At 38.0% G+C, this 20690-nt stretch overlaps 1 pseudogene; it reads left to right on the top strand.

Annotated features, from left to right (window-relative positions):
* The first annotated feature begins 15324 nt into the window (after positions 1 to 15324).
* Positions 15325 to 15916, top strand: LOC114033810 (annotated as a pseudogene).
* Positions 15917 to 20690: the final 4774 nt, after the last annotated feature.

The raw sequence follows: 20690 nt of genomic DNA, 5'->3' as shown, positions 1-20690 counted from the left end.
AAAGGAAATACAAATCCTTATGAATAAGAAAAACTACCTTATCGCCTAATCACCAAAAGGACTCCAAGAGCTATATTTGACTTATTTACATTAAACTTGCTAAAAACCAAAGAGAAAATTCTCTGAGACCTTAGATCTTCCAAAACTTGAAGGAGACAGATTTAGGACAAAGAAAATGAATCATTACCAGGGGTAGGGAATCTATGGCTTCAAGGTCACATGTGGCCCTCTAGGTCCTCAAGTGTGGCACTTTGACTGAATCCAAACTTCACAGAACAAATCCCCTTAATAAAAGGATTTGTTCTGTAAAACTTGAAGTAAGTCAAAAGGCCGTACCTAAGGACCTAGAAGGCCACATGTGGCCTCAAGGCCCCAAGTTTCCCACCCCTGCAACAATTAGAAAACAGATGGATATCATTTTTCCCAGGCTTGGTTCAGGACTAAAATCTAAGTGATTCAAGATAGACTGACAAAGTTACAAATCTTCAGTGAGTAGAATGTAAGCTCCTTAAGGGCAGGTACTGTTGCTTCTTGTCTTTATGTACTCAGCACTCACCATGGTGTCTCACATCCTATTTAAAACTAAATAAATTTATGTTGAATTTAATTTCATTGATAATAGGTTAAGGGGAAGCAAGTTGTGTTTAATTTATAGCAATTGGTACCAGGGTGAGGTTTTAGAGTATATATATTTAAAACAAGAAATAAGCTCAAGCTAATATACAAGATAAAGTTTTGATTTGACTTCTATTCCCAAAGGAAGAGATGGAAAGTGGGACAGCAGGTAGGGGAAGACAGACAGACACACACACACACACACACACACACACACGACAAAATAGCAGGAAGGTTGCCAAAATGAATAGGATGATAAGAGAAGTATTGCAGTATAAAACTGAATATGATAAATAAATAAGAGAGGCACAAAGACACCTAAGAGGACTAGGGACACATATAAATTACCTTATTTATTCTCTCCTGGAAACATACATTCTTCCCAGTTTATAGGTGATAATACTGAAGCAAAGAAAGGATAAGTGATTTGTCCAAGGTCACAAAGTTGATCAGATTCAGACCAAAGGTTCTCTAGGCCCCATGATCTATGCTTTTCCCATTTTCTCACTATCCATATGTCATAGGATCAAAAATACTCCGGGAAGGAACCTTAGAAGCCATCTAGTCCAATCCCTTCATTTTACAAGTAAGATAACTGAGGCCCAGAGAAGTTAAATGACTTGCCCAGGGTCACACATAGGATTATATCATTATAGACACAACTGAAACGACCAAACAACAACCACAATGGCGACAATGATAACAATATGCATTAGAAGTTGTATATGAACTCAGTTTCTCTAGTTCCAGGGCTATTACTCTTTCCTCTGATGATATAAATCCTTAATATCTGATGATTTCATTTGATTAAATATTTAATCTAATGGAAAGACAACATGCAAACAACTTTGTACAAACAAGATATATATATGTATGCATACATATATGTGTGTGTATATATATTATATATATATATTATATATATATATATGATAAATCAGAAGAAAGGCACTAAGATTAAAGACTGGTAAAGGCTTCTTGCAGAAATCAGGCCTTTAGCTGGAACTTGAAGAAAGTCAGGGAAGCCAGGAAGCAGATATGAGGAAGGAGAATGTATCAGACATGGGGGACAGCCAGTAAAAATTCCCAGAGTTGAGAGACAGAGTGTGCAAATGACAGCAAGAAGGCCACTGTCACTTGGTCACAGAGTAAATGTGTAAGGGAGTAAGGCATAAGACTGGAAAGGTGTATGTATAGCACAGGGTAGGTGGAAAGTTATGAAGGACTTTGAAGGCCAAAGTGAAGATTTTATGTTTGATCCTAGAGGTAATAGGTAGTCACTGGATTTTATTTAATAGGAGAAGGGAGTAGAATTTGAGAGACTTTAGGCAGAGGGATCAACTAGCAGCCTGCTGCTGTAATATAGGCATGAGGTGATAAGGGAGGTTGCAACGTTAGAGGAGAGAAACTAAGGTATTTCAGGGATGTTATGAAGATAGAAAGAACAATACTTGACCACCAATTAGACAGGGGTGGTGGTGAGAGTGAGGATTAAAGGATGATAAGTGAGTTGTAAACTTGGATGACTGAGAGGCAGGTTATAACCTCACAGTAATGAGGTGGTTAGGAAGAGGGGAGTATTTGGTTGGGAGAGGGGATATGATGATTTCAACTTAGGGAATGTTGCATTTAAGTTGTCTATGGGAGATCCATTTTAACATATCTAAAAACAGTTGGAGATGCAAGACAACAGATTGGGAGTGTGATGACTGGACAAGTAGATCTGAGCATTATCAGTATAGAAAGGATTATTGAATCCATGGAAGCTGGTGAGATCATCACATGAAATAGCACAGATGGAGAAGAGAAGGGAGCCCAAGGCAAAGACTTAGTGGATCCACCCCACTATTAGCAGGTGGGAGCTGGATGAAACAATCGATAAACATTTATTAAGTACTTACTATGTGCCAGGCACTGTGCTAAATGAAAAGGAACCAGCAAAGGAGAGAGAGAAGGAGCGGTCCAGTGGGTAGGAGGAGAAGCAGGAGAGAGCAATGTCATGAAAAGAGAAAGAAGAGAGTGCAAAAAAAAATGTGGAGACATTAGAACTGGGCACTAAAACAAAGACATGCAAAACACTTGTCACTCTATTACTAGTATAATGACCTTGGGTAGAACACAACATTTTTACCTCAGTTTCCCTATCAAATTATCAGAGGTAACAACAGCTGCCCTAATTTTCAGGTCACAGGACTGTGATGTGAAGAGCAGGGGGATAATGTCTATGACTCCTCTGAGAAAGATGCTGCATGAGAAGGGGCTGCTCTCATTGCTCCTGACACCACATTCCTTAGCCTGCCAATACTCCCCACACAGATCAGTTTGTGAACAAGGGCTGATTAGCACATTAACTTCATGAAAAGTGGAGCACTAACATGAGAAGCAAGCCAAGAGAGAATGTTCTGACACCAATCAGTTCCCATTGGTCCTGGGTTTCCAGAAAGGAGCCAAATAGCAACAGAAACATAGGCTCAACCATGACCCCTTTTCTATCAATTAAGCCAATAAACCAGAGGCATCCATTTCATTAGCCTGAAGCTGCTGTGACACTAATCACCTCAGCCCTGACACACTGCTTCTCTGCCTAAGTGCCTGAGGAACATGGCCCAGCTCTCCCATTGCCAGGGAGCAGAGTCATGCTTGCAGAACTGAAAACAAAGGGAGAGGTTCAAAGATTTGTTCAGAGGGAAGCGCAACAACTGGAAGGGCTCTCATACTGTTCAGCTTCCCACATGCCCAGTCTGCTTCAACACCTCCCAGCCTCCTTTCTGCCTCATTTCACAAGTGACAGTGCTTTCCACCAGAGGAAATAGCAGAGGATTCCAAGTCCAGTTCCCCAAACTCCTTCAAAAGGGTAAAATTATAATATTGCACACTGTTCAGCTGAAAGGGCTTCTGATATTTATAAAGTGTGCTTTCAGAACTTGGATAATCAGAAGTTACTGCCTCCAAAGAGCAAAAATATTCCTAAGGCATCACTAATCCCCTAGCTGGGTTGCATAATAGGTGACCTATCTAACTTTGGCATCTCTGGGAAATGTTAAAATTCAAGATAAAACATCATTAGAGGATGAAAGGGGGAGGGGAAGAGGTAGAGAGAATTTAGCAAGCCTGGTAAAATGGAGAGTCCTAGATTTCTAATTAGGAGTTCTAAGTTTGAAGCCTAACTCTAATACTACTAGCTATATGACCAGGACAAATCCCTGTACCATCTTTAACCTTAGAATCTATAAAATGGGGAAGATAGTCTTTGGCTTACCTCTCTCTTACGTTGTCATGAGGAAAGTAAGCGCTTCGTAAACTTTAAAGTGTTATAGAAATCAGCTTTTGAAGTTACCTCTTTTCATAGAAAAATGGGGTACAAGGTAATTGTACCTCTAAATCCTGGCAATAGGAGGTGGTTAATTAGTGCTAATTGAATGAATGAATGAATGAATGAAATTGAATAGAGCCTTTCTCCTTATTTGGGGTGGGATGAGAAATAGTAGTCACTGAAAACCTCTTTGACTTGGCATGAGGGACCTTTTTCAGAGGCTTTCTGAGTTCAGTGAAGTGCTGTTACAAGTCCCTCCAGGTCTTCTCAATAACCTATTTCTAGAAGAAAGCTAGTAGAACACAGCTTCTATGATACTTCCAGGTAATATATATGTAACATGTCGGGTGTGGGGATGGATGTGTAAGGAGAGACCCATATATGGAAAGAGCTGTCATTTTCTAGTCCCTTACCCCCTTCACCACTCTTCTCTGGGGGAAAAATTCATTCTTCCTAGGAAGGGAAGCAAGAGGTTGAGGCTGGAGGCCTCTCCTCTCCTCTCCTCTCCTCAGAAAGAGGAAGTATCAGGCTAAAAGTATATCTATCTGCTCCTTTAAATATTGTTCATCTAGGGGACATGCTCATATTTAGTCTAACTTTTCTGATCACTTTTCCATTATTGGTGGAAAGAGATACCCCAAGCTCAATATCAATATCAATTACCCCTTTCCCACGAAGTATCAGTTCCGCAATGAACACACATAGCAAATATCTAAGAAATTCATTTATCCAAATCGTAGCATAATAGAACTAAGCAAAAGGGGGGATATATACCACAAAATACAAATAAAAAGAGCACTCCCACTGGGGAGTAAGGTACCTCAGTTCATCCAAAAAAGTGTGTTTGGAGAAACTCTCCAAAGTCTCTTGAGTAGCCAGCTGGCAATTGGGACATGATGCAGACTGCCAGTTTCTATCTTGTCTTCTCAGATTTTTCCTCCAACAACCTGAAATGTGGTCAGCCTTTTCTATCTTGTCTCTAAAAGCTGGTAGCCATAAGCACATGAAGTGACTCACGCATTGAAGAGTCCCACAGAAGCCTTGAAGCTTGGAGAATCCAAAAGAGACTGGCCTTCGGAGAGAACCAAAGGGAACTGGTCAAGAAATGAATCTCTCTTGGTTCTCACCAACTCTAGTGCACCCCTCATGCAAAACAGGGCAGTCATTTCCACCAATGAGGAGAGAGTCCCATACCAATGGGCTTTGGGACAGGGATTCTATTACTATATCTATATCTACATCTATTTATATTTTCTATCTCTAGATCTAGACATCTAAATGTAACCCCAAATTTCCTCCATGCTCTCTTCTCTGCACTTTAAAAGAAAACACAAGAGAAAAGAAGATTGAATCTGCAAAAGCAGATAACTCCAAAGAATAAAAACAAAGTATTTCTATTAACCACTATGAAGAGTGGTTGACTCTTCAATCAACCAGTCACTAGGAGCTCCCTTTGTTCCACCAACTTGACTGGGGATGGAGGGGCTGACTCATCCATTTGATCAGAAACTAACAATGGCCTATACTCTGAAAGTTTCATGAGGTTGATTGAACTGAACAGCCCTCTTACAAAGGTTTAGAGGAGTGCTTCACTGGCACCCTATACAACTCTATTCTATAGCACACAAAGGTATGGGATTTTACAAAATTCATTGGGCTCTCTCCACCTGATACACACACATATATGTATTCATATATGTGTATATATGAATACATATACACATGTACTTATATGTGTGTACTTGTGTGTGTATGTATAATAAATATATGTGTGTATGTATTATATATATATATATATATATATTATATATATAAAGGTTGGCCAATCAAACTAGACTCTTCCAAATGCCAGAATTGTAGAATTGCCCATTCCCCTCTTCAGTCATAGAATATGGGAGCTCCTTGATCTATAAACTACCAGCCCTGAACACTCTATGGAAGAGGAGGTAGAAATAAGGAAACTTCAAATCTGGAAAATGTCATTTCTTCAAACTTTGTTTTAGCTACAGGAGCCAAGGACCTTCAAGTTCATGGGGAACATTGGAGTAGAGCATGTACTTTTTGACTCAACATCTAGTCAGTCTAAAAAAATTCAAAGCCAGGCACCACAAATGGATTGCTAACAGAGATATTCCTGATATCTAAAGAGCATCTTGCTTTAAAGAACTTTAATTAATTCATAAACAATGAATCAGTGCCCAAGTCTCTTCTAGGTTTTAAGTTGTCATCTCTCAGAGAGTTCTAAAAGCAGTGTGTTATATGGAATATAATGGAATGGAACATAATGGAAAGACATGCATGAGATAATCCTGCTTCAGACATCTAACTGTGTGGTAGTTGACAAGTTGTTTCATCTATCAGTGCCTCAGTTTAACCATGAGTATAATAGCAATTTCACTACCTCTCTCACAGGTTTGTCTTGAAGAAAGCATTTTACAAACCTTAAAATACTACACAAGAGCGAACTTTTATTATGATTAGGCACAAGAGAAAATTGTAAAGTAGAAGTTTTTTCTTCAGTGCCTTCTACCCAGCCCTTCCACTCTCCTCAAACCTCAAGCCAATTCTTATTAAGATGCCCTTCCCCTGTGCCTTTCTCACTCTTTTTCCTTCATGCTGTCACTGACTACCCATTGTAGTTGCCCATTTAGATGCTTGTGCAAATTGGATAGAGTGCTAGGCTTGGAGTCTAGGAAATACAGATTAGAATTCTTATTCATGCCATTGGTCTTATAGCAGTGTTGATCCTGACCAAGTAATGTAATCTCTCTCAGCATCAATTTCCTTGTCTGTAAAGTGGGGTTTAATGTAATTGCATTTAACTCAGAAGGTTTTTGCAAAGACCGAATGATATAATAGGTAAGTTATTTTGAAAACCTTTAAGTTCTATACAAATGTTAGCTATTATTAGTCAGTAAGATGAGCTAAAAAGTCTTACTGGATGAGTGAGTAAATAAGGGAAGGAAAAAGAATTAAAGTACCTTAACACCAAGTGCTAAGGGTACAGAAACAAAAGCAGAGACTGACCTGGCCCTCAAGAAGCTTACATTTTAAGGAGGGAAACAAAACACATCAGGGAAGGGAAATGGTAGCCAAGGAGGGGTATTTTGAGCCTGAAAGTTTAGAGAATGGTGAGTAGGGCAATGGAGATTATATACTGACACACATCATTCTAAACCAATGGAAGGGGCTGATTTGATCATGGTTCATAATAGTTCCAGAACTAGTGATGGGGAAATAAGGGGGAAGGGTGGCCAGATATTGGCAAAGAGGTTGGAGGACAGGTGGTTGGAGAGGAAGGGCTCAAGGCTTTGTGGGGTTAAGACTTTCTTTCTTTTCTTTTTCTTTTTTTTTTTGGTTAGGCAATGGGGTTTAAGTGACTTGCCTAGGGTCACACAGCTAGTAAGTGTTATATGCCTGAGGTCGGATTTGAATTGAGTTCTTCCTGACTCCAGGCCCGATGCTCTATCCACCACACCACCTAGCTGACCCCGGGCTAAGACTTTCTGCAAGTGTTCCTGGACTCCTAGGAAGTCACAAATCATGACAGTTGGTAAATTAGCCTTTTGATTGAAAAGGGGTTGATGTGGGAATCCTGGCTTGCTCACAGCTGTTTTTTTTTTTCCCCAAAGAGTTTTTTAGATAAGAATTACTAACAAGTGCTGAGGACAGGAACAGCTATTTATGTTACATGTTAATAGCCAGATAATTTGAAAGAGGAAATGCTAAAGAGCATTCGATTTTTGTCAACCATTCAAAAACCCATAACAGCAAAAAGCATGCCATAGTCAAAGATGCATCTTGTGCATCTTCTTCCTTCTTACCACTTTATTAATGATAAGACAAATCCTCTCAGTATGCAACTCTCTAGCTCCCTGCTAAGGTGCTTAGGGGAAATTGTTCACTTGTACAAAGACCTGTCAAAGTGAGGGCATGATTGGTGTACAAAGAGCACAAATAAGAGCCCCTCCTTTATTTTAAAGGATTTAGGTGCTAGAATGAAAGCAATGCTCTCAAACCTTTTCACCTTGCCACTTTTTAGCATTCACTCTTCTATAGTTAATGCCCATCAGCCAGGGCTTTTTTCTAGCCCTAAGACGAATTTTCAGGAAACTCCCAAATTGCAGCGCTAGTGCTAAGTGGAAGGCAGGGAAATAACATGGGGATGAGAAAGAGAGGTGATTTACATTCCACCAGGAAGTCTAGGTTTCCTACTTTGACAGGTTTACAGGTACTACTTTAATGGTCCATGTGGGGAGATTCTGGGCATCGTATATAACAACTCCAAAACATATTGCGAATCATCCAGGCAGGCACCTGTATCAACCACAAAAATGCAACCACATCTTGGAGGAAAATAACCAGTCACCAAAAGAAATCACAGTTGGTACTTAAATAATGCCTTTTCTTCAAGGATCTTAGAGTGCCTCAAAGTCATTATCACATTAATACTCATAATACTTGTTGTGATTATTGGCTTACAGATGGAAAGCCTAAGACATTTAACTGTTCAATGTCTTAGAGGTATTTTAAAACTTTCCTAATGTAATATGGAGATTTTAAACAAACCTCACTTTGAGAAATGATTCAAATGATAACCTAGCTTCAGTTGCTTTTCCCTACCTGCCACACATATAAACACACACACACACACACACACACACACACACACACACACAGAGGAAATCACATTACAAAAGAGTCTATTTTCCTAATTTTGACCTTATAAATATAAAATTAAAACTTACTGAGACACGAGTAGCTGTTTGCATGTTTTAAGCCTTAAAAACGCCTCTCTATATCATCTATACTAACCTCTTCATTTTATTATTGAGGAATTGCAGATCTACTATTCATTAATATACACATGTAAAATTTTATCCAAAATAGCATCTATATTTGAAATGAAGGCTTTAGAAAATAGGAAACTTACAGTTGATGGTAAAAATTCATCCCAAATCCGGAGATAAGTCTTCCGTAAGAAATTCTTTAAAATACATTTAAGAAAGACCTAACTAAATGATACCCATGGATTCTTCTTTATCTATAAATAGATTTAGTTCATTAAAGAATTATGTTCTATTAGAATTTTGCAAGGATTAGAAAGAAGGCCCCTGGCTCCCTAGATTGTCACCCCTGGGGTATGTGTAGGAAAGTATCAGCCAATAGGAATATTTTGCTTCGGTTTCTATCCTACAATATGCTAAGGAGTTTGTGTCATTTTCATATTTAATATTCAAGTCATATATTATTTCATCCAAGTCCTTGATAAAAGTGTTCAATATTTCAGGCCCAAGAACAGATCCTTGTGGTGTACCATTAGAAACCTATATTCAAATTTATATTAAGCCATTAATCACTACTCTTTACTTAGATCTTCTAACATATTCTGAGTTCAGTTAGCCGTATTATTTTGTAACTCACATTCTTTCTTCTCCAAAAGGATATAATAAAACTCTGTGCCAAATGTGTTGCTGAAATTTACTGTTTCTACAATTTCCCCTAATCAACAAAGTTGTAGTAACCCTGTCAAAAAGAGAACTAGCAATTATCTGACACATTCTTGATCAATCCAGGCTGGCCTTGCGATCATCACCTCCCTTTCTATATGTTAACAAAAGATACATTTAATCCATCAATCAACCTAAGACAACCAATAAATTAATCATTTATTAAAGACCTACTATGTTTCAGATATTGTAGTAGATGCTGTAAATACAAAGAGAAATGAAACATGCATGCATTAATAGACTCTAGAATCTCATCAGGAATTTATGTCAAAGTCACTGGTCTACATATAAGATTCAACCTTTTCCCTTTTTGGAAGATAAGGGTTTTTTATTTGTCAGTTTTGTTTTTGCACATCTCTAATTTTTAATTCCTTTTTCTATTATCTATTACATATTTCAAAAATAACAGATATTCAGTCACAAATGCTAATTGTCAGCTCTTGCTAGCCTCACATGAAGGTTACTTAGGCCTAATGACTTGAATACATTCCCCTTCTTGGTAGAGAAATAGGTGCAAGATCTTTCTACATGGGTAGTTCTGCTTTCATTTTTTTTCCTATCAGGTTTTATCCTGTAAAGGTGTCTGCCTGTGAATTGTTTTACCAAGTTGTTTTACTTTGAGGCCACAGTGGCTGCCTACATTTGGATGCTACCAATGTGCAGGGGAGAACTGTATACTGAAGGGCGTGAAGGTAGAAGAGGATGAATCCAGAAACTTCCTACTAAGTAGAACTGAGGGGATCCATCTCAATTGAATTCCCAGACAAACCTAGACTCCTTCAGATCCCTTAAATCCTTAGGAGCAGCTTTAATTGTCAGTAGGAAAACATTGAACTTTGAGTCAGAAGACTGGTCTTCAAATCCTGCCTCTAAGAAGTGCCATTCACTTCACATTGCATCTGCTGCTCTTCCAGATGAGGTAACTGAGGTAAACAGAGTTAAATGACTTGCTCAGGGTCACATAGCTAATAAGTGTCTGAGGGCAGATTTGAATTCAGATCTTCCCATGGAATAAGATGCTCTTTCCAATATAATAAGCTCATCACTTCTAAACTTACCACCATGCTGTTAATTCAAGACTTGATTGTCTTGATTGATTCAGCCTGCTCTCCCTTCTGATTGGAGGGCTGGAAGATAGAGTACTAAACTTCTCCCACTGCCTTCCTTCATAAAAGGCAGAAACTAAACTCAGCTCACTCCATTTGGCATTTTCTGCCCTATAGGGTTACAACTCCATGGAAAAGCTTTTCTTTCACCAAGTATCTATCTTATAGTGCCTGGCACATGTTTGGTCATGTCAAGTCCATGGGTTTTTCTTGGAAAAGATACTAGAGTGGTTTGCCATTTCTTTCTCCAGCGTTTCCCCACTTTTTGCAGATGAGGAACTGAGGGGCAGCTAGGTGGCACAGTGGATAGAGCACTGGCCCTGAAGTCAGGAGAACCTAAGTTCAAATCAGACCTCAGACCAAACACTTGCCACTTATTAGCTGTGTGACCCTGGGCAAGTCACTTAACCCCAATTGTCTGAAAAACAAAAAAAAACCAACAAAAAAACAGATGAGGAACTGAGGCAAATAAGGGTTAAGTGACTTGCTCAGGTTCACACAGGTAAATGTCTGAGATGAGATTTGAACTCAGATCTTCCTGATTTCAAGCATGATGCTCTATCTACTGTACCATCTAACTGCCCCTAACTACCACATAGTAGGTGCATAACAAACATTTAATGGATTGGATTGATGCTTATTTTCTATATACTCTTGGTCAAATAGGTTAATCTCCCTGGGCTGTAGCATCCTCAATTATAAAGTGAAGGGGCTGAACTAGATGGTGTCTGCTCTAAATCTATGATTTTATGACCTGGGGTTCAAATCCCGCCTCTAATGTTTGCTCTCTGTGTGACCTTGACCAAGCCATTTAACTTCATTTACAAATTTTCAAGCATTTTCAACCTATAATTCCTTCTCAGAGACTATAGGTGAGTATCCATCTATTGTAGACAGTTTTCAGGGAAAAAATGCAGAGATTAAGCAAAGTATTGGTGGTTTCATATGAAAGAATATGGTCCTCATACCTATACTGGGGTGTCTCCTTCACTGGAAGATAATCTAAGTCAGAATGGTGGTTGAAGGTTAATAAGCATCACATGAGTTCATGAAATTACCTCTCCTCTTTCTCTGGCCACTAAGAGTTATTGAGAGTTTGAATAAGGTTAGCAGCAGATGTGACTAGTGTTATGTAAAGTTATTAGGAGACATATGGTTCTGGTCCAGTTGATGGATACAAAGATTGAAATGATACAGATGTACAAAATAGTGTCACCAGGTTGTCTACAGCCATAAGAGTCACCCACAAGAAGATGCACTATATGTAACAGAAAGACCTTCACACTTCTCAGTATAAAAGTTAGGGACAGATGCAAGTGCTATTGAATGAAAAAAAGTCATTCTAGATATACCTGGGGGCACTGTGGATAGAGATCTGAGCCTAGAGTTGGGAAGATCTGAATTCAAATCTGGCCTCAGACACTTATTAGCTATGTGACCCTGAGCAAGTCACTTAACTCTGTTTACCTCAGTTTCCTCATCTGTAAAAATGAGCTAGAGAAGGCAATGACAAACAACTTCAGTATCTTTACCAAGAAAACCCCAAATGGAGTCATGAAGAGTTGGACACAACTGAACAATAACAATCATGTGTGGAAGACAAACATTTTTGATTGGCTATGGATCCAGAACTTGGATTCCTTCAACAATCACTAATCAGTCAGGGCCTTGCTTTTGGTTGCATTTTTCTGGCCTGTGTGTTTTAGCAAGGGAGACAATGCTCTAAAAGGAGGAGTCTCAGACCCTTTTTATCTGATGCCAATATGTGGCCTTTGAATATATGTCTTTATTCTTTGCCTCTTTGAGTTTATTCCTTCCTGTTTTAAGTGAATTAGATTAGAAATGGATATTACCTTGTGAGCTTCAAAAAGTCAGAAGACCAAACTACTAGAAAGCCAAAAGTGTAGTCCATACTAATATGTGCCTAAAGCTAAATATTGAGAAACAAAATTCTGAATGTCCTATCCGTCTCAGTCTGACAGGGAGGTGGACTCATCCATTTATCCACTATACCACATTTGGAAATGAAATTAGGCCAAATGTTATATAGAAAGTGTTAAATCTGAGCCCATTGTCCTAGGGTCCAATGTGGTGTAGAGAATAGCATGCCACTAGGTGTTTGGGGCAAATGTTTACATTTCTTTTCTTGCTATACCTTCAGAGTAAATATCCCTCTATAAAAGCTAATTGATGTTAATTGGGTGAATGGAATTGGGGTACTTATCACTGACAGCTGAGTCTGGGTTCATGGTGATGACATAAGAGCCAAAGCCCAACCCCTCAGGGAAAAAGAAAATAAGGAGGATGAGTTCATGTCTTAATAAAGTTTGTAAAGTGCTTTACATATGCTATTTAATTTGATACTCACCATAGCCCTGGGAGATAGCTGCTATTGTTGTTCCCATTTTACAATTGAGGAAACCAAGGCAGAGTTTAAGTGACTTGTCCAGGGTGACAGGGCTAGTAAGTTTCTGAAGCTAGATTTGAACTCGAGTTTTGCTGTTTCTAGATCAGCATTCTATACAGTGTGACCCCTACCTTCCTCCCAATAGAACCCTGATGGAGAGATGTAGTCAATATTGCTCTGGCAGAAGGAGTTCAGAGTATGACTAACATTTATAATAGCTTCTGATTAACTTATCTTGTTTTAGAATTTCTGAATTTGTATATTCTCTTCTCATGTGAATAAATACCAGAAAATCAAATCTTGCACATGCACACGTGTGTGTGTGTGTGTGCACACATGTATGCACACATAACAGGTACGAGAAGGTTAAGAGGGGTTCAGATATCAGGCGCTGTCATCCACTTATAAAGACAACAGCAAAAGATAAAAGAAAGGTAGTTATATAAGGGCCAGGAAGATTTCTGGTCCTAAGGAACTAAGCAAGCCTAGAGGCTCTGGTACCTCAAATTGTGTTTCAAAGATCAGGAAAGTTTAAGAGACAGTGGAAAATGAAAGTCCTGAGGCCAAGGGCAGAGTTCCAAGGAGAAACAACAATCTTTTAGAGACTGACAAAGGTCAGCAAGTTCTGAGACCCAAGGCCTTCTTCACACATTATGAAAGTGATTTGTAATCTTAAAAAACTATACACATTTAAGCTATTGTTATTACTATTTTCAAAGGCTGCTGGCAAAATAATAATAATAACTATTCACACAAAGGAATTCCTACTTTTCTATGAAACCAATTCCAGCTACCAAAATAAATGATGTATAAGGTAATAACAATTGTTTTTATCCAAAAAGAAGAGATACACAAACTATGGCCAAAGGGCTATAGAAGTATGCATACTCTTTGACCCAGCAATAGCACTTCTAGGGCTGTATCCCAAAGAGATCATACAAATGGAAAAAGGAACCACATGTACAAAAATATTTTAGAGCAGCTCTTTCTGTGGTGGCAAAGAATTGGAAATTGAGGGAATGCCCATCAATTGGGAAGGGCTGAACAAGTTGTGCTATATGAATGTAATGGAATATTATTGTGCTATTAAAAATGACAAGCAAGCAGGCTTCAGAAAAACCTGGAAAGACTTGTATGGACTGATTCTGAGTGAAAAGAGCAGAACTAGGTGAACATTGTACACAGTAACAGCCATGTTGTGTGATGACTAACGTTGATAGACTTAGCTTTTCTCAGCAATGCAAGGACCTAAGACATCTCCAAAAGTCTTATGATGAAAAATACTATCCATATCCAGAGAAAGAACTATGGAGTCTAAATGCAGATAGAAGCATACTATTTGCTCTTTTTTCCCTTCTGTTTTGTTTCTTCTATTTTGTGGTTCCCCCATTGGTTATAATTCTTCATTACAACATGACTAATGTGAAAATATGTTTAATAGGAGTGTATATGTAGATTCTATATCAGATTGTATGCCATCTTGGGGAGGGAGGAGGGGAAGGAGGGGAAGAAATTTGAAAACTCGAAAGCTTATGGAAGTGAATGTTGAAAACTAAAAATAAATTATTTAATTATAAAAGAAAAAAGAAAATACTAAAAAGTACACAAGTCTGTTTGGAAGCAAGTCAATTTTTATTCATTTCTGAAAGAATATTGAGGTATTAAGTGTTGTATAATTTTTTCTTAATATACCACAGAATTAACCGTAGGACCAATATAGAAGTTCAAATTGTCTAAATGCAGTAATTACAAAGCCCACACTTAAGCTGATTTTTCTTTTTTTTCTTTTATTAGATTAATTGTACCCACTAAAAATAATTTTTTGTCTGTGTATAAGATGGAATAAAATCATATTTATTTGAATACTTTTTCAATTCAACAGCCATTGATTTAATCCCTACTAGGCACAAGGCTCAGTGAAGGTTATTCCAATACTCCAGTAATCCAATGATTTGATCATTTCACCAGTGCTGTTATTTCCCACAGTGAAGCAGATAACAACCCATCTATATGTGCTTCTCCAGTCTAACTGTCATCTAGGCCCTCCCCTAAAGCTTTTACAAAGGCCCTACCCAATGTGGTACACATACACATATACCAATAAAGCATATGGGCTGGGTATATTTGCCTCGTTTTCATAATGTGACCAAACATTTTTCTCTCCTGAATATTTATTTGATTATATTCTCTCTCTATATTTTTTTTCTTATTTGCTCAAATTTCACCTTGCACTTTTCCCAAGGTCCTTGCATGCTGACATCAGTAGTGTACCCTTGACCCTGAGTAAATTAGGCCCTTTGCAGTGCTCCCATCACCCCTGTGGATTAGCTGAGATTACCTTGGATTTGATATACAGAAAGTGGATAGAAAAAGATGTCAGCTAGCTATACTATTAAATGTGTTGTGAGTGATGACGCTGTTGGTAAGACGTGTCTTCTGATTTCATATAAAACAAAATTATTTCCATACAAATGTGTTCCAAAAGTATTTAACTATGAAGTCACAGTTGTAATTGGTCTACAACCATGTATTTTTGGCCTGTTTGATACTTCAAGATGGAAAATTTATGAGAAATCACACCATTTCAGTTTATTCACAGACAGATGTGCTTCTTGTCTGTTTTTCCATGGTATCCCCATCCTCATTTGAAAATATGAAAGAAAAGTGAGTACCAGAGATTTGTTACTACTGTCCAAAGACACCTTTCTTGTTTGTTGGGACCCAGATTGATCTCAGAGATGACCCTTCTATTATTGAGAAACTTGCCAAGAAGACAAAGAAGCCCATCGTTCCAGAGACTGCCAGAAAGCTGGACCTAGATCTGAAGGCTGTCAAGTACATGGAGTGTTCTGTGCTCACAAGCAAAGACCTAAAGACTGTATTTGAATAGGCCATAGAGGCCACCCTAGAGCTTCAAAGATGGAAGAAGAACCACAGGTGTGTGCTGTTGCAAACAACCCTCTAGAGCCCTGCTCTGCAAAGCTGGTGTCTGCATCATCCTAGAAGCAACGTTTAAATTAAACTAAAGAGAAATTAAAATTTGTCTTTTTAATAGTCACTAATGTCCTTCATCCACTTATGCACTCTTAGGATGTGATAAGGACTATCAGGGCCCCCAGTCTCCCTCCCAACTCAATTTCAATGCTAGTTAATTTTGAATAATTATATGTGCAGAAAACTGATCAGTACTAGGTTTTTTGTTTGTTTTTGTTGCTGGTTTACTTACTGTTACTATTTTTAGTTTGTTTAGAAAGCAAGGCATGCTTGTGATGACTCTGTCACAGACTAATTTTTTTAATTAAAATTATTAAAGATTCTCCTTGGTGCCAACCTGGCAAGTAATCTGGGACTTTTTAGTTTGTTGCTGTTGCTGTTGTTGTTGTTGTTGTTGTTGTTTGGGTGAAGGAGTGGTATTACATTTTGGGGGTTTTTTTGTTTGTTTTCAAGGGAGGTGGTTTTTTTTTTTAAATTCTATTAGGCAGTAGATATCCCCCCCCCCAATTAGGCAATAGATACCTTTTATTTTATTTTCCTCTTTGAGGTGAGACTAGTTTGGAGCAGGAAGGGAAGAGATTGGATTCTACTTCCCAGATCTGATTCAGGAAACAAATATTGCCTTCCTGGTGCTCTTTTAGGAAGGGGTATAGCAAATGTTCCCCATCAGTAATTTTACTCATTTTTGAAAGTTGTCTTTTCATTCCCCACTCAGAGTAGGTCCAGTGTTGAGTGAAGCCATCCCAATGGATGAAGTATGTATTGCCCCTTCTCCTTCTTTGTTTTGTGGGTTGCACTGTATTCTTAAAAACAACATTGAGAATATTTGCCAGTTGCTGCTTTTGAGGTTAAGGTTAAGGTCTCACATTCTATGATCTATGCAGTCACAAAGAGTCTCAAGAGAATCCCCTTTATCTGTCTTTTGTACTTGAGAAATCCCTGAGCCAGAGGTTGGGATTCTAAATAATGTAAAAGTCTTACTGAAGACTAGTAATAACAGGGATTTTATCAAAACCATCGGTTTGATTTTATCAAAACTGTTGGTTTGAAGTTTCTAATTTTTTAAAAAAATATCTAGAGAATCTTATTCATGTTCTCAAAATCCTAATACTTATAGATTCATTAGTGTTGAACCAATGTTTTTCTCATGTCTCAATTCCTTGTATACACATTCTTTTCAGATGTATTAAACAAACAACAATCTTCACAAACCTGCCTAAAGGTTGTTATTTCTTCCCCTCCCCCCTGCTTCTCACTTCTAAGTTTATTTAGATATGGGAACTTTACTGTCTCAGGCATCAATTTTTAGCATTGAATACAAGAGGCAAAACTTTATTAAAAAAAAGAATGTGAGCATAATTCACCTGTGAAGAATAATATATTATAGTTTGTATACTATAATACAGTAGGCAAAAACATATATATATATGTATATGTGTGTATGTATATATACAAATATATAAATTTTTTATATCATCCTCAGCTTCTAGTAATTCCATTAAGATCCATTGCCTATAGTATATAATTAATAATGCTTGTTAGATGGAAATGAATTGAGGAGGATGTGATTTCTGCCTTGAAGGAGTTTATAATCTATCATGGGAGTTGTAGGCTAGGTCACCATGATGCAGACCCCACTAACTTTAGTTTATTGCCCTTGTCCTGGTGGTTTGACCTGAAATCCGTGTATGAGACCTTCTAATGCTAGAATAACATATAAGGGATATAAAAAAACACCCTACATATTGGGCTTCTCGGGCCCCAGTGAACTTCCCTGGATGCTGCTTTTATTTGGAAGTCATACAAATACATCTTGATAGGAGATGGCATAATTGTCCTTACTTGTGCTATGGCTTAGTAAAAGTGATTGTTTACGGTGTCTGCAGGTTCTGAGTTTTCCATTGAAGCAGATAAAATAAAGCAACCTGGATAAAGATAAGGCCAAAAACAAAAATGTAGAGTGAGAAAGATCATAGAAGGTTCAAGCATACATAAATCCTGGAGTTAGAGGTTTTGACTTTCTCAAAGAAAACAATGCCTATGCCAGCTCACTCTTGAAAATAAAATTCACCTAATGTAATCTAAAAGGATATCTCTGTACACAGTTCTTTACATATTTAGGGTACAAATGAGGCCACATAATTTGAAATTGTTTATTTTAAGATGTTCTCACAGTATTGGAAAAAAATTGATGTTTTCCATCAATTATTACTGTAATGTTATTTAAATTCAATCCAATAAGTATTGAGAATTGAGGTTGACCCTTTTTCTTTCAATAAACACCTGGTCACTCAAATAATGTTATCCATTCTTGCTTCATACTGTCTCCCTAATCCTTTCCTTTTCATTCTCACCACCCAATTCTGGACCTTGCTAAATTCATCTTCCTAGAACACTACTCAGAAACATTCCTTCCCTACCTCATTGCTATAAAACATCAATGAGATTTCTTTTTTTAGAGGGGGATGGGTAAAGGGAATGTTAACCAGTGACTGTATGTAAAAGAAGATCTCCTAGTGGAGAAACTTCCTCAAATGATGTCAATAGGTCTTCTAAAAGTTGCTTGGAGAGCTAAGGGATTAGATGACTTGCTGGTTATCATACATCTAATATGTTTCATGGGCCGCTTAAGTGACCACAGTGAATAGAGTACTGGGCCTGGAATCAGGAACACTCATCTTCCTGAGTTCAAATCCATCCTCAGATACTTTGTAGCTGTGTGACCCTGGGCAAGTCACTTCACTCTGTTTGCCTCAGCTCTCCCATTTGTAAAAGGAGCTGGAGAAGGAAATGGCAAACTACTCTGGGATCTTTGTCAAGAAAACTCCAAATGAGGTCACAAAGAGTCAGACTCGACTGAAACAACCCAACAACAAAAATATGTTTCATAAGCAGGACTTGAACCTATGTCTTCTTAATTACAAGGCTTGCTTTCCCAGACCTCTTAGATATTACACCCCTTCAAGCTTCTTCCCCCATCCATGCCCTGCCCCCAATACACATACACATACCCTGCATTCCAGTGACACTGGCCTCCTTGCTGTTCCAAGAACAAGTCATTCCAACTACAGAGTGAGCGCATTTTTTTTCTTGCTATCCCCTCAAGCATGTCTCCTGACACCTGGCTGCATTCCAGTTCCACATATTAAATCCTATACTCTACAATAAGCTTTCTCTGAACCTTCTCAATTCTAGTGTCTTCCATTTGTTAATTATTTACAATTTACCCTGTATATAACTGTATCTAGTTATATTGTTTATATAGTTGTTTGCAAACTGTCTCCTCTATTAGATTCTGTGCTTCTTGAGAACAGAGACTGTTCTTCATAGTTTTTTGTTGTTTTATATAACCCCAGAACTTAACACATAGTAGGTAATTAATAAATGCTTATTATACATTATCAATAACAACTAAAATATGCAGTTTTGCAAAACATTTTCTAAATATTCTATCTCATTTGATTCTTATAACCCATGAAGTAGGTACTATTATATCCCCATTTGATAAACAAAGAAACTGAAGCTGAGAAAAATAAATCACTTGCCCAGAATTCACAGAGTTAAGTATAGAACTGAGACAGAAATCCATGTCTTCTGACTCCAAGGACAGTGGCCTTACCATCACATCACATTATCAGCAAGAAGATGTAAAAGAAAATATAATTTAGAAGATTAGATTGGTACATTGGGGACAAGATTCCAGCTCAGATCTTCCTGTTTCCAAATCTGGCATTCTACTATGCCATATATAAGATAAAATGTGGTGAAAGGCAGGGTTTTGTAATAAGAAGGAAACTTGGAGATCATCTAGCCCAACACTTTCAGAAGAAACTGAGGCCCAGAGATTTGAAGTGGCTTGTCCCACAATGAGGGGATCTTGGGGCAGAGCCAGCACTTGATTCCAGGTCTCCCGACTCTTGACCCAGTGCCCTTCCCACCGTACTATGCTACTTGTAATTTTTATCAATGCTTTAGAAACAACTCCCTGAAATACTCAGTATGCAAGGCTCAGTTCAGGAATGGTTATTGGTACATAGAAATGTTCATGAGCAGCATTACAGCCTTATTTGGCACCCCCAGTCAAGCATCCTGCCTACACTTGAGATTCAATTCAATCAACATTCAACACTCTTTAAAAATGAAGGAGCAACAACAACAAGCTCCCTTGAAGCTGCAAATCTACGATCCTTTAATTTCTTTTTTATTTTATTAGCAAATTACATTTTCTCTTTTTTGTGTACTGTGAGTGTCTCAGTCTTTCATCACACCCTCCCTAGCCCCAAATGAATCCTCTACATACTGCAAACGTTCCTATGGTTCTTATGTCTTTCTATATCAAAATATTAAACCTATGTTATTAGTGTTGTTTCAGTGATGACCCAAAAAAACACAGGAATGCCAAGATCCCTTCCATGTTTCCATTAAAGAAATAACAGCTTATATTTACATAGTGCTTTCAAGGGAACTACAAAGAATTTTATGTGCATTATCCCATTCTGGCTTCAAAATCACTATGAATGAGATTCTGTAAGTGTTAACATTTCAATTTTATAGGCAAATCAGTAAATAGGCAAGGATGTATTAAGAGCCTACTATGTGCCAGGTACTGTTCTAGAAAATGGGAATTCAAATGCAACACAATTGTCCCTGACTTCAATGAGCTTATGTTCTGCCAGGAAAATCCTACACATGTATAGGGTGTGTGTGTGTGTGTGTGTGTGTGTGTGTGTGTGTGTGTGTGTGTG

Source organism: Vombatus ursinus, unplaced genomic scaffold (genome assembly GCF_900497805.2).
Source record: "Vombatus ursinus unplaced genomic scaffold, bare-nosed wombat genome assembly UNPS02007460.1, whole genome shotgun sequence".
NCBI classification, from domain to species: domain Eukaryota; kingdom Metazoa; phylum Chordata; class Mammalia; order Diprotodontia; family Vombatidae; genus Vombatus; species Vombatus ursinus.
This window is presented reverse-complemented; position numbering and strand designations above follow the sequence as displayed.